Genomic DNA, 16,379 nt, shown 5'->3' on the forward strand with positions numbered 1-16,379 from the left:
GGTGGAGCAAAAGATTTCCAAATAAAATGTGACATGTATTTATAAAACTGTATAAGTGCATACATGGAAGGTTTTGTAAATAATTATAAGTAAAACCCAGTCAAAAAATTGAATAATATCAGTTTTCATAATCATCTGATTTGACCTAAACAGAATCTTCTTGCCAGTGGCCACAAAATACACATTCTTCTCAAAACTAACTATAAAAACAATATGGAGGAGGAAAGGACTATTGGGCTCATAGTTTCTGATGTTTCAATTTACAGGAATGGCTCAGAAGCATAAACAGAGAAGGTGGTAGCAGGGTGCGTGAGGGTCTCTGCCCTCGCATGTGGAGGCCAGAAGCAGAGAAAGGAAGGCTAGGGGATGAGAGACACATATAGACTCCAAGGCCACAACCCAATGATCTTTCTTTGTCAGCCATATCTTACCTGCCTCTTTACCACCCAATAAATATATTCAAATTACTAGTCCATCAATGGATTTATTCGCTCATGATATTGAACTCCTCATGATTCAATAAATTCACGACTGAATATTTTGGCATTGCCAGTACATGAGCTTTTCTGGGGAGTATTGTATATCTAAACCATAACAGGCACACACAGAACACTTTCTAAGATTGAACATATGTGAGATCACAAAACAGTTTTTAAAAAATTTGAGAAGATTGAAATTATATCTGATATCTTTTGGACCACAATGGGATGAAACCAGAAATTAATAAATAACTGAAAAGTGAAGATTTGACAATATATGGAAATAACATGTCATACTCTTGAACAACTATTGTAACTGTGTGGATATGGGAGAATTGCATAACAATTTAAAATCATGTTTTTTGATTCCTTAAGTGGGGTATAATAGCATTACCTATTTCTCAGAGATTTTATGAAAGTTAAATAAATCATGTAAAGTACTTAACACTCTTCCTGGAATCAAGCTAATAGTAAATAAATATGATATTTAGCATATATTGCTACCTATTTTTCATAAGTAATCTTATCAATTCTGGCAGCAATCTATAACATTTATATGCTAATAATTTCTAAACTAAAGCTCCCCAACAAAAAATTATGGGTTCATGCTTGGTTTCTTCATTGATTTTTTTAATATAATATCAATCAACATGCAGTTTCTTTTTACACTTTCAAAATATGTTTTAAATATCTCTACTTTCCATTTTTTAGTGTACCAAGTTATTATTTTTTCCTTTAATTGTTGAAATAGTCTTATCATTCATAACTCCCTCATGGTTCTCCCATCAGATCTTTTGCCAGGATAAAAAATTTAAAACAAATCATACTGATTGTTCTACTACTTAAAATTCTCCAAATTTTTCTTCTTTTTTACATATCTTAAATTCTTGACCCAGACATGGTGGTGCACACTTGTAATCCCAGTATTTGGGAGGCTGAGAGAAAAGAGGATCACTGTTCACGCACAGCCTCACAACTCAGTGAAGTCCTTTGCAACTCAGTGAGACCCTGTTTCAAAATAAAGAATAAAAATAAGGTTTGGGGTGTAGCTTGGAGATAAAATGCCCCTGGGTTCCATCTCCAGTACCTAAAAAAAAAAAAAAAAAAAAAAAATGCTTGAAAATGACCATTAGGTGATGTGTGCATGTATGCCTCTACCCTCTTGTATTCCATTAAGATGTATGGCTACAATGCACCAATAAAAAAAAAAAAATCAAAAAAGAAAATAAACACTGGAAGCATGCTTGGCCTCATGTCCCTCTCTACTCTTTTCTTCTCTTTTATAGTCACTTCACTTTTTGCTCAGGCTGTTTCAACCCAGAGCTCCTACCATCTTAAAGTTCTCTTTTGTTTTTCCTTTTTTTCTCATTATTTTTCTACTGTTCTGCAAGGTACATTTTCTGTTTTTGTAGATAATTTGTTCTCATTTTTCCCAAGTATCTACCTCTCTATTGGTTTATGGATATTCCAAACAGCACAAGCAGGTTTTTTTTTCAAAATAAGGCAAAATATTAACAATTAAAGCCTTTTTTCCTTAAAGGATAGTCACAACTCAAATCCTAAGTTAGAGACTACCTTTACTAGGTCAGACTACATGGTTCTGTTTTTTTTTCCCTTCCTTGTGGAAATTAACGTGATAATGTCTACAGCTCTAATAGCAGTACTTTTATTCCCCTTTTATACATGTGCAAGCAAACCAAATCCATGTCCTGGTTCCTAGAATAAAAATTTCTCCCTTAAAATTTTACAGGAAATGCATCAATTTAATGGACATGAATTATGTAGGCAAATTTATCAGTTCTAATCATAATGTCCTGTGGAGGGTGGGGGGAGTAAAGTGTGAGGACTCATCAATTGCTGTGTGCAGGTAAGCCTCTATCACTCTGAACTTCATCACGATGTATGATTACAATGCAACAATAAAATGTTAAAAATCCACAGGAAATGCACATCAAGACTACTGCCAGGTCTAATACAGGAGGCCAGTTCTTTTGCTTTTACTTTCATGCATGCCGACTACCATATATTTACATTTTTTCTTATGTAAGAGATGTTTACTTCAGTTTTATCTTCTATTTTGCATAATAAATGTATATGCCTATATATTTTTTAAAAGATCCTGATTTAGACACTCAACACAGATAGCTTCTAGAATACAAATACACATGTTTGTTCTTGCATGATTTACTTATTTCTCTGAGAAATATTTTATTTGTAAACATGTAGATTGTGAACGTGTGTAAGTTAGTACATATATGTATTTGTATGCTTATATTTTAAATGCTATTGTACTGTTATTTTGTTCAAAGAATTTAAAATCTTGAATTGAAAGTCTTTAAAATGTGCACATGCTCAATAATATTTATTTTGTGAATGAATGAGTAGATAAATAAAGAAATGCTTGAGAGCTAGCCAGGTACTGTGAGAATTAAGAATGCAGTTAGGACATTATAGATTTTGAAATAAAAAATAATTTGAAGCCCGGCATATTGCCTCATGCCTATAATCCCAGTACTTGGAAGGCTGAGACAGGAACATCTTATGTTTAAGGCCAGCATGTGGTCATTTAGTGAGATCCTGTACAAAATAAAAAAGGGCTCAGATGTAGCTCAGAGGTAGAACATTCCTGTTCTCAGAGGTGGAACAATTCCTAGTACCACACACAAAAAAAGAATAATTTGATGACATAAAAGTAATAGAGAAGTTGGAATATAAACAATGCCTGTGTATTGTTGTGATATAGAATTGGTATTATTGCTTCAATTACTGCATAGTATGTGGTTTTATTTTGAAGAACTAGTATGCCATACCCTTTTTTGTCTAATAATGTGGTGTAAAGATTCAGATTTGGACACTCAACAGGGAAGTCTTCTCGAACGTAAACGGATGTATGCTCTTACATGATTTACTTAATCTGATAAATAAAACTTTGTTCTCTCTACCTTTTTCTTGAGTGTAAAACAAACTATACCTTTATAAAAACACACAAAACTAAAATATAAAAAATGTTGAATTTACTTGCTTTACTTACATATAGCTCTGCTATATGTGTGATGGCACAAGCCTATAACAGAGTATTTGGGAGGCTGAGACAGGAGGATTGCAGATTTGAGGTGAGCCTCAGCAATTTAGCAAGATCCTCAGTAAATTAGTAAAATCTGTTTCAGAATATAAAATAAAAAAGGGCTGAGAGCATAGCTCAGAGGTGGAACATCCCTAGATTTAATCCTCAGTACCAAAAAAGAAAAACAGAAAACCCATGTAGCTCAATAAAATGTTTAAAAAAATCACTATTTTAAATGTAGCTCAGTAAAGAAATAATTGATAAAACTTATTTTGTGCCTTTTCCTTCAATCACTATTCTTTGTTTATTCATAATTTCATGAATTTCACTCATTGTTTTCTATATTTTGAATTATTTTTATACCTAGGCTCATACCTCTAAAACTAAAGATTTATGCTTTTATTTTTATTATTATATAAATGGAACCTGACAATATTTATTATTTTCTGTATGTTCTCAATCATATTCATTTATTAATGTGCTGTGAAATTCATATATATATATATATATATATATATATATATATTGTGTGTGTGTGTGTGTGTGTGTGAATGCTTGTATATAATTTTAAGTCATCATCATATGCATAATATTCTGGTATATGGATATAACAATATGTATAATAACACTTACCATTCTACACAGTTATTTACAGTTTGGTTGTGCCAACTTATATTTTCAAGATGAGATTTTAAAATGATACTTGCTCCACAAAAATCAACAAATCTTGGTATTTTTAGGTCTTTGAGTTCAGACATACTTTTAACCTCATAATGATATAATGCTATGATGTAGAATTATATTTCTGCAATTCCTAATGAGACTTACATATTTAGTTCAAAATATTTTATTTCCATTGTGATTTTAACTTTTACCAATGAGATATTTAAAGAATATATCTTAGGCCGGGCGTGGTGGTGCACGCTTGTAATCCCCGCGCTTGGGAGACAGAGACAGGAGGATCTCGCAGGTTTGAAGCCAGCTTCGCGTACTGGCTTAGGAGACCCTGTTTCCAAATAAAAACTGTAAAAATAGGTCTGGGAGTGTAGCCCGGAGGTAGAAGGGCTTCCAGGAACCCCAGCACCACTAATCAATCAATCAATCAATTAATCAATCACTAAATCTTATTCTTAAACATGAATATTAACTTTAATAATTTATGTCTACCTTAATTGGTTATGATCGTATGGTTCATCCCATCAATTTAGTCATTGACATTTCTTAAGTTGCACTTAGCAGGTATCTATGTGCAGAAGGGAGTTGATACAGCAGGTCTGAAACTTTTCTCAAAAGATATTCTTGAAGGTTGGCCTTGGCCTGGAATCTGAAAACTTATATATGGAGAAGGGTTTTACCATCCACAAAATTAATGAGTGACTCACCGAGTCTAAAATATTTGTAAAAATTTTGTTGTTTATGCTAAATACCTTCATTCCTTCTATAGGTCTGGAACTTTGGTATATACAAGGCAGAGGATGCCTAAATAACCAATCTCTACTAAAAATGCTGGGCATTGAGTCTAACAAACTTCCCTGACAGACACTTCACACATGTATAACTCACTGCTAAAGGAAGGGTTATTTTATGCTTATGGGAGAGCACTCAGGATGGCTAGGGACTGATTTCCCCTGTACATTAGCCCATCCACTTGCTCCCTTTCTGATTTGACTTGCTGTCCTTTTACCATAATAAAACAGAGCCATGAATAAAAAATATTTTGATTTCTGTAACACTTGCTAGTGAATCATCAAGTCTGGTATCTTTGGTGCTCCCGGGAGCTGACATAGTTGGTTTCAGAAGTGAGATATGTTAGTGTGACCCTGACTTTCAGAAATAATGTGAAAGCACTATTTAGGGGAAAAAAAAAGGCTCACAGGACCTTTTTTTTGATACCTCCATACTTTCTGAATGGCTGAAGACTCCTCCACAGTATGAATCGGCAGCTGAATGGCTGTTGAAAGGGAGAAATAAAAGTTACCTATGGAAATTAAAAAATTATACATTTAGTTCCGAGCAAAGTTGCTTTCTTCCTTTACTAGCAGCTTTTGGCCATGCTGGCTAAACTGGAGATTAGAGAATGTAGGGTATACTGGATGCAGTGGCAACACACCCCTGCAATCCCAGTACTTAAAAGGCTAATACAGGAGGAACACAGGTTTGAGGCCAGCCTCAGCAATTTAACAAGATCCTCAGTAACTCAGTGAGATCCTATTTCAAAGTTGAAATTAATAAATAAGATAAAAAGGGCTGGAGGTGTAGCTCAGAGATAGACATGGGAGCTTTTGGTCAATAAAAATTGCTAAACTTTTCTATTTTTTTTCCCTCAAGTGAGACAAAATGGATTACAACAGTTTCTAGAGCTAAAACAAGGCTCTAGGTAAACTGAGGGAGTAAATAAGACTGTGGCCATTTCTTAAGTAAAATTACTTCTGGATCTCCCTGACTCTTGAATCCAAAGTACAATTTCTCACCCTGTTAATGTGTAATTAACTGACAAGATTTTGAATACTTTTTTTTCAAAAAAGGAAATTTTGAGCTGTGTATGCTGGTGGCTCATGCTTGCAATTCCAGTATTTGGAAGGCTGAGACAGGAGGATTGCAGGTTTGCAGCCAGCCTTAGCAATTTAGAAGGTCCCTCTACAATTTAGTGAGACCCTGTTTTTAAAAATAAGGAGGCTGAGGTTTCAATATCCAGTACCACAAAAAATATTTTGTCATTATTGCATTTCATCTGTGTATATAGTAAAAATTGTCTGTGAAATACAATTTCATAATTTAAAGGAATTTTTACAATTAGTAAAAGTAGCAAAGGAAAGTATTAGGAGGACATAGTTCTTACTTTTCATCACTGGTAGGTTATCTAGAACGTGTGTGTGTGTGTGTGTGTGTGTGTGTGTGTGTGTGTGTGTGTGTGTTAAAAGGGCTTGAATCCAATGCCATTTTACTACTGAGCTACACCACCAGTTTTTTTTTTTTAATTTGAGACAAGGCCTTGCAAAGTTACCATCTGATGGCATTTAACCTGCAATCCTTCTGTCTCAGCTTTTCAAGTACTAGGAATTATAGGTGTGCTCCACTCTGCCTAGATAAGTTTTTCTTAAAAGTATATAAAACAAACTATATTTCTATACCTGATATTTTTTATATATGAGAGACTCAATATCCAGATTGAGGTACACTTTTGTGGCTGTAAAAACAATCTTAGTTGCTAATAAACTCTTATAAAATCAAATATATGACCCTTAGATGCTAATGATTTTCTCTCCTGATATACATATTTTTAATGAGTAAAGTTGGTTTCTACACTACCAAAAGGCTTAAGAACACCTTGCTTGTCCCTTGGACTTGGAATGCAGCTGCCTGCCCCATAGGATAACAAGTTAACTACTGCTACAAAAAAACCTGATGGCAGCTTTTAGACTCTGAATTCAGAGACTCTACTTTTCTGGAGGTGTTTCTGAAACCTACAATTATCTGTTATGGATTGTTTCTGTCTCAGCATGGGACATGCTGAACTGAAAGAAGGCATGAACTTAAGACACACAACCTAAACCCCTACACTGTTAGAGATTTAGGATCCCCCTGTGTAGGACCATCAACTAGGAAAATATTTTTGCTACTGACTTTACCATCTCTGTCATATACAAATGCCCATAGAAAACGGCTTTCGTATTTATGATACTGTTTGCATTCCTAACTGCTAAATGCTACAAGTTGAAAGGAAGACACATCCCAGGGCTTCAGGGCTTCCCTGGAGACATCTCCCAACCGTTGACTTGTTGATGGACTTTCTGGTTTTGTCATCGTTTGCAACAATGAACTCACAGCTTGAGTCTACTTCCATCACTTCCCTGAACACACACACCACAGCAAGGCAATTTTATTGTGAAATGCAGCTATCTCTAGCAGAATATGAACACCTATAAGATGCTTACTAGGTAATCGATCAGACTGAAGGGAAGAAAAGGTCATATAAATTAATTTTTAAAATATTTGAAAGTTCAGGAGTTTATCTTGACCTATTTCTACACGATTTATTTTCTGATTAATATATACTAAAATACATAAATAAATATATATAATGAAAAAATTTTTTTTCTGAGAAAGTATTTTTGTTCCTCTTGTATACAACTCCTCCAAATGAAAGCTCTGGGGGAAGAGCAGGATATTATTGAAAAAGTGAGTTGTGACTGCTAAAAAGGACATTGTGACTATATAAAAACATAAAAAGCAGCATCCTGGCACTTGAAAAGGCACAGGAAGCAGAAAGATGATAGCTCTTGTTTTTTCTAGAGCAAGATATGGTGGCAAAAGCCTGTAGTCGCAGCACTTGGGAGGCTGAAACAGGAGGATCTCAGGTTTGAGGTCAGCCTCAGCAGCTTAGTGAGACTCTTAGCAATTTAGTGAGACTCTGTTTCAAAAGTAAAAATAAATAAATAAATAAAAAGGGTGTAACTCAGAGGTAAAATGTCCCTGGGTTCAACAACCCTCCAGGACCCCCCCCCCAAAAAAAAACATAAAAATTAAAACAGTTTCTGGAAGCTTTTTCTTACTTCTAAAGAAGAGGGCGTACATATCATCCATGTTGATTTTGAAGGTGCTGTGAGGACCTTGAATTTAATCTGACTTCTGAACCTGGGTCACAACTGACTGACAAAGTATGAGGCGGGGTCTGAACTTTCCACACGGAATGCTTCCATATGCATGTGAGAAGGATGAACTGGTGCTAGAATGAGTAAAAAGAGGTTGGAACCGTTTGCCTCAGTAATCACCCTAAAAACAAGGACCGCATTTTAGTAAGTGAACCAGACTTAGATTTAGAATACTAAGGTGATATGCCCCATGGTGAGAAACCAAATCGGGGTCTTGTTAATTTTACTGCCTAACTAATATATGTCCCTGAGATATGTGATGTGTGTGCGTGTGTGTGTGCGTGTGCACGTGCATGTGCGTGCATGTGCGTGCATGTGCATGAGCACACACTATCATGATGCTGTTTCAGCCCTAGAAGAAATTTGGATCAGCTTCTATTAGCTGGCCAGAGTGATTCTGTATCTGAACTGTTGACTTGGGACAGGTAAAAATAACTTAAAGAAGAAGAAGATACCTAATTTTTAAGTATGGACTATTATGATTAATGGGATTGGTTTCAATTGAATAAATCCATGACATCTAAAGATAATCACTGAGATCAAAACTTCAGTTTAGTTTTGCCCTGCTGCCAGAAATATTCCTGAAAAAAAAATGTTTGCTGTAAATGCCTTGGCCAGATGGCAAAGAGTGGACTCTGCAAGCAGTTTATTGGAATTTCACACTGAGGTTTTTCTGGAATTTTTTTTTTTCTTGGTGCTTGTATTTTTTTGAATCCTACCATTAAAAAATCACCATAAATGGAATGCATTAAAGTAAAGATACTTTTGTTCTCACAGATATGGAAGCTAGAAAGCCAAAATCTGTTGGCAGAGTTAGAGTCTCCAAAGATCTCTGTCCATGGCTTGCAGATCTCCATCTTCCTCTTTCTGTGGGAGCATCTCACTGGTGTTGTTTGGGTCCAAACTTCCTCTTCTTCTAACCAGTCATATTGAATCAGGGCCCATCCTAATGAATTCATATCACTTAAATCACCTCTTTAATGCCCCTACCTCCAAATAGAACCACAGTCCAAGTACTGTTTGCTAAGATTTCAACATATAAATTTAGGTAGGGAGGATGTGGTCCAACCATACAGTAAAATTTTTTTATAATAAGCCATGCCAATGAGTATGACCATATGCTGATTTCTGTGAGTCCTCTGAGAGAATTATCAAACCTAGGTAATCATTTCATAAATATCCTATGTGTTTTTGGTATGTTCAAAACAGTATTCCTCAGTATTTGGGTCCAGCTTTCTATATATGCATACTTTATCAAGTTTGTTCATTACATTTAGTCCTGGTCCATTTTGGAGCCCCTTTTGGTTCCTTTGGCTTCGGCTAGTCAGCTAGTCGTCTTTTAATGTTTTCTTGCCCTTTGTCTCGTTGGCTTGCATTGTATATCAGGAATTTGAAAAAAATTATTTGCAGCAATTCTTTATACAATAAAGATTAATTTTTTCCTCTGGCAAGATATCTGGGAACACTAGATTTCTAAAAGAAGCCAATGCATTTTTAAGTTTTGAACTAATATGAATGGCTTTGAAGCCATTGAGAATGCCTGACTACTTCCAACTGATTCTTGACACTGGAATGTACCTTTCAGGAATGCAATGCACATGTTGTCATCTCAGCACTACCAGACTGTCAGTAGCTTGGATGTACTCCTAGGGCATTGGGATTTCATTGCTTGATTAATTAATCTCTCAGGGAAACAGCTTCTCAAACTTACCTCTCTGAATTTTTTTTTCATCCTGTATCTTGTTCAGGGATGATTTGCAATCTTGTAGGCTCTCGGGATATGCTTTTACATTTTATAAAACACCTCTGATCATTCTCATCAGGTAGATTATTCAAAACAAGCATGAAAGTGAGGGTCCTTCTAGCCTTAACTCCTCATTTATTAAGTATTATTATCCCTCTACTTACTTTTAAGATACATGATTAAGTGTTTGGGAAAACCCATCGAGAATGTTCTTGGCTACAGAATTATCCATCCTCACGCTTCTTTTATTCATTTGATCTACCCGAGTCAAAGAAATGAATCTTCTGGGAGAAACCATTTTCAAATAATCACTCTTTTTTGAGTAAATGATACATTTATCTACCACAAGAACATTGTGATGTTAGAAAGAGCCATTTTGGCCTGATTTACTAAAAAGCTTTTCAACTGATCTGAAATCTATGTCTTCTTGGAAGATTAAGTCAAGCTCTTTGTCTTTCAGGAAAATGACTATAAGCTGCTTCTTTTAAAAAAAAATACCACCATACGCCTTCTAATATGTTTTATGTGAAATGTAAAATATAAATGCCCATGTTACAATATTAGAGCATCTTTTTAGAGGATGCTTTAGTAAGAAATCACAGTATTTGTAGGAATATAAAGAAAACTACAGCACTGCTATAAAATGGACATGTTCATATAGGTAACTTTTGAATTCAGTATGTTCCAAATATTCTTAGGTATCTAATAAACTGTAAATAAAAATAATATTTAGTAGTGCTAAGAGAGTGTTTGGAAGGAAATGTGGAGAAGACACATTGTTTTGAAATAATACATTTCCAAATGCAATCTCTATTACCCATAGTAAGCACTGGGTGAGGAGAATCCTGGGCCTCTCCTTGGCAAGCTTAGGGTTTTCATTTTATTTTTATTTTGAGTATTAACAACTCTTCTACATAATCAGAGTATCATTGGAAACTTATATTTTTCCTGAATTGTATTCAGGAAAAGTCAGCAAAGTAATATAATATAATGTACTGAATATAAAAGAAATTAAGGGTCCAAACACAATAGAGGTACACATTGTTTTCTACAGAGATAATCGACAACTGAATCATGTGTGTGAAGTCACATTTGTTAACAGAATATATTAGATGTAATTTGGAAGGCTGCTCATTGAAAAAATCATACAAGAAGGCTTATGGTAATTAATATAATTATGATCTGATAATTCATGACCTGAAGTTTTTGTGTATTAGAGATCTTTACAGCAATATTACTCTGTATTGTTTGTGGTGATTTGGGAAAGTATACATGAAAGGATTTTTCTTAGCTACCTATTTTTTTTTATTACTGTTCATCATCTTTTTCTTCTTCAGTGGCAGGAAAATCCTGTTAGCTCATTGTACTGTCTTGAGTATCCCTTCTGCTAAATTAAGGACCATGTAACCCACATCACCAATTCCTGTAGAAAATTTAAATTTTAAAAAGAATGATAAGGGTAATAAAATGATTGATTTATCCCAATGGTAGTTCCCCAAAGTTCTATCACTCTGTTAACCTGAATCCCAAAAATGCCTCTGGTCCTTTCGGTTCCATTTCTTATTTATATTGCTTAAATACCATATCCTTATATGAACCATGCCCCTTAAGTTAATAAGAATTATTGTGTATTGTTTGGTACAAAAAGAGAAACAAGACAAAAATCTATACGTAGCCAGGTATGATCGTGCATGATTTTAATCCTAGTACTTGGGAGGCTGAGAAAGGAGAATCAAATTTCTGTGGCCAGCCTCTCAGCAATTTGTGAGGCCCTCACCAACTTAGTGAGACCCTGTTTAAAAAAAAAAAAGAAAAAAAATAGAACTGGGAGTGTATCTCAGAGGCAGGATGCCCCTGGTACCATTCCCAGTACCACAAAAAGCTTAACCAATTTCAAATTTTCAAACAGAAACTATATATAATTAAAAGAATTTTTTTTATCTGTCCAGGCTTACTTCTGAGCTCCAATTTATAATTTTGTCTGCTTGTGTTGAAATTGTCCACCATAAATAGTTCCAAAACTTGCTTTAAATAAGAATTAGTGAGTTTTAACACAACACTGTCTACATAAGAATATTAAAAGTAAGTAATTCTGCAATAGATAATAATTTAATACAATATGAGTCAACATTGCCAGGTTATTTAAGCATAGGACAATGTACTCCCTCCCTTTCTTGTCTTACAAGAAATTAGACCCAGAGGTATACTACTTTTGAGCTATGCCGAGGCCCTATATTTTTTTAAATATTCTTATAATGTTGCTGTGGGCCTCACTAAATTGTGAAGGGTAACCTCAAACAATACTAATGTCTCAATTTTCCAAAAATGAGAATTATAGGCATGTGCTACCATGCCCAGCCTGTTTCTCTCTTTTTTTTTTAAGTATCATTCCTCCTAAGTTCATTTACTGTGAAGCCCTTTTAAAAATTATCTATTCCATCCCAGCAATTTGCTATTTCATTTGCCTATTTGAGTAGAATAAAGGGAACCACAATATGTTAGGGAATCTGAATCTCAAGAATACAACTTTCAGAGTATGGCTATGCTAAGTAAAAAGAAAATAGCATGCAACGTGTCTTCCTTCCTATCTGTGTATTTAGCCAGAACCCTGCCCCTTATCAGTGTTCTTACTCTATTTGATTCATGCCACATTAAGCCAGTTATACTATCCTAACATCTCCTGTCTCCTTCACAGAGGTAAAGTCCAATAAACAAATATTTATCTTCTTAAGTTACAATTAGTGGCTCTTGACTTTAGAGCACACTTACTGGGTAGGCGACACAAAGCAAGGAGGATTAACCTCAGTCCCAGAATCAGTCCTGTTTCTGCTGGATACTCTAGCTTTTCAGTATCATTAAAAATTACAGTTGTTAATAATGCTCCATCTTTATTTTTAATTAATTTATTTACTTTTAATTTATTTATTTTATTGAAACTAAATGTTATACATTTAATCTGTGTTTGGTGCCCTCTCCCACCCCTCGTTTCCCTTCCCCCCTCCCGATATTTAACACCCAGGCTAACCTTGCTATATTCATACTTTTACACCTATTTGGAAATAGCCGCTCATCATTCAAGTTCAGCCTCCTTCCTCTCTTAGTTTTCCATTCAAACTTTGCTGAGATTTCCCTTCCATTATCTGGAGTCCCTCTGGTATCCCCAACGCTCACTCGTTTGGGCATATTAGAGGAAACATGTCCCTTCTCTTTCTGTGTTTGGCTGATCTCACTTAACATAATGCTTTCCAGCCCTTTCCATCTTCTTACAAATGATGTGATTTTGTTCTTCTTTATAGCTGAATAGAATTCCATTGTGTGTATTTCCCATAACTTTGCAAACCATTCATCTGTTGATGGGGGCCTAGGTTGTTTCCAGATTTTGGCTGTTACAAATTGTGCTGCTATGAACATAGGTATGCATATGTTGCTGTAGTTCTCTGTTTTCAACCCCTTTGGAAAAATACCCAGGAGTGGTAAAGCTAGATCGTATGGTAGATCTATTTCCAGTTTTCTAAGGAATCTCCACACAGATCTCTATAGTGGCTGAACTAGTTTGCACTCCCACCAACAATATAAAAGAGTTCCTCTTTCCCCACATCCTCGCCAGCATTTGTTGTTGTTTGATTTCTTTATGCTTGCTAATCTGACTGGGGTTAGATGGAATCTCAGTGTAGTTTTGATTTGCATCTCCCTGATGGTTAATGATGAAGAACATCTTTTCATGAATCTATTGGCCATTTGTATCTCTTCTTTTGCAAAGTGTCTATTCATTTCAGTTGCCCATTTCTTGATTGGGTTGTTTGTTTTGCTAGTGCAGAGTCTTTTGAGCTCTTTGTATATTCTGGATATTAGCCCCCTATTTGAGTGGTGACTGGTAAAGATCTTCTCCCATTCTGTAGGCTTCCTCTTTAGGTTCTTGATGGTTTCCTTTGATGAGAAGAAGCTTATTAGTTTGATGCTATCCCACTTGTTGATTCTTGCTTTAATTTTCTGAGCTTTGGAGGTTTTCTTGAGAAAGTTAGTGCCTGTGCCTATGTGTTGTAGTGATGAGCCTATGTTCTCCTCTAATAACTTCACAGTCTCTGGTCTGATTTCTAAGTATTTGATCCATCTTGAGTTGATTCCTGTGCATGGTGAGATATAGGGGTTTAGTTCCATCTTTCTACAAATGGATAGCCAGTTCTCCCAGCACCGTTTGTTGAAAAGGCTGTCTTTTCTCCAGCGTATGAGTTTGCCCCTTTGTCAAAGATTAATTGACTGTAGGTGTGTGGATTTGTTTCTGTATCTTCTATTCTATTCCACTGGTCAGTGTACCTGTTATTGTGCCAGTACCATGCTGTTTTTGCTACTATTGATCTATAGTATAGTTTGAAGTCTGGGATTGTGATGCCTCCTGTGTGATTCTTGTTGCTGAGAATTGCTTTGTATATTCTGGGTCTTTTCTTTCTCCATATAAATTTCATGATTGATTTTTCTAGGTCTGTGAAGAATTTAGTTGGTATTGTAATGGGAATTGCATTGAATCTATAAATCATTTTTGGCAGAATGGCCATTTTGATGATATTTATTCTGCCTATCCATGAGCATGGGAGGTCTTTCCATCTTCGAAGGTCTTCTTCAATTTCTTTCTTTTATATGTTTTATAGTTTTTGTTGTAGAGGTCTTTTACATCTTTGGTTAGGTTTATTCCTAGGTATTTTATTGGTTTTGAGGTTATAGTGAATGATATTGATTGCTTTATTTCTTTCATTGTGGATTTATTGTTGCTATAAAGAAAAGCCTCTGATTTCTTTAGGTTATATTGTATCCTGCAACTTTGCTGAATTTGTTAATTAACTCCAGAAGTCTTTTCGTTGAGTTCTTAGGGTCTTCTAGGTAAAGGATCATATCATCTGCAAATAAGAATAATTTTAATTTCTCTCTTCCTATTTGAATTCCTTTGATTTCCTTCTCTTGTCTTATTGCTGTGGCAAGAGTCTCAAGAATTATATTGAAGAGGAATGGTGATAGTGGACATCCTTGTCTTGTTCCCAATTTTGGGGGAAATTCTTGCAGTTTTTCCCCATTCAGTATAATGTTGGCTTTGGGTTTGTTGTACATTGCCTTAATGATGTTGAGGTATGTTCCTTTTATTCCAATTTTCTGTAGTGTTTTTAACATGAATGGGTGTTGGATTTTGTCCAAAGCTTTTCCAGCATCTATTGCTATGATGATGTGGTTTTTATTCTTGATTCTATTTATGTGGTGGATGACATGTACTGATTTGCATATGGTGAACCAACCTTGTTTTTCTGGGATGAAACCAACTTGGTCATGGTGTATTATTCCGTTGATATGGTTTTAAATGTGTATGGCTAGTATTTTGTTTAGAATTTTTGCATCTATGTTCATTAAAGATATTGGTCTGTAGTTTTCATTTCTTGAGGTATCTTTATTTGGTTTGGGGATTAATGTGATACTGGCCTCATAGAAGGAATTTGGGAGAGTTCCATCTCTTTCAATTTTCTGGAATAAGTTATGCAGTATTGGTATTAGTTCTTTACTGAATGTTTTGTAGAATTCAGCTGGAAACCCATCTGGGCCTGGGCTTTTCTTCGATGGAAGAATTTTACTGCCATTTCTATTTCATTGTTTGCTATTGGTTGGTTTAGGCTTGCTATGTCCTCTTGGTTCAGTTTAGGTAGGTTAACTGTGTTTAGGAATCTATCGATTTCTTCCATGTTTTCTTGTTTATTGGAGTATAAATTTTTAAAGTAGGTTCTGATAATCCTTTGAATTTCTTCACTATCTGTGGTGATGTCTCCTTTTTCATTTCTGATTTTAGTAATTTGCATTGATTCTATTTTTCTTTTGGTTAGGTTGGCCAGGGGTTTATCAATTCTATTAACCTTTTCAAAGAACCAGCTTTTTGTTTTGTTGATTCTTTGAATTGTTTTTTGGTTCTCTATTTCATTTGTTTCTGCTCGAATTTTAATAATTTCCTGTCTTCTCCTGGCTTTGGGATTAGACTGTTGCAGTCTTTCTAGGTCCTTGAGTTGTGCCAATAGGGTCTGAACTTGGTGATTCTGAGTCCTTCTTATGTGGGCCCTCAATGCAATAAACATTACTCTTAATACTGCCTTCATAGTGTCCCAGAGATTTTGTTAAGTTGTGTCTCTGTTTTCATTTATTTCTAAAATTTTCTTTATTTCTTTCCTAATTTCTGCTCTTACCCATTCATCATTCAATAGTGTATCATTCAGTCTCCACATATTTGCATAGTTTCTTTTGAGTTTCCTGTTGTTGATTTCTACTTTAATTCTATTAATGTCTGAAAAGATGCAAGAAATTATATTACATCTTTTGAATTTGCTGGTGCTTTCTTTGTGTACCAGGATGTGATCTATTTTGGAGAAGGTTCCATGGGCTGATGAGAAGAATGTATATTCTGTAGTTTCTGG

This window comes from Muscardinus avellanarius (genome assembly GCF_963383645.1).
Source record: "Muscardinus avellanarius genome assembly, chromosome: 2".
In the NCBI taxonomy this organism is placed as follows: Eukaryota; Metazoa; Chordata; class Mammalia; order Rodentia; family Gliridae; genus Muscardinus; species Muscardinus avellanarius.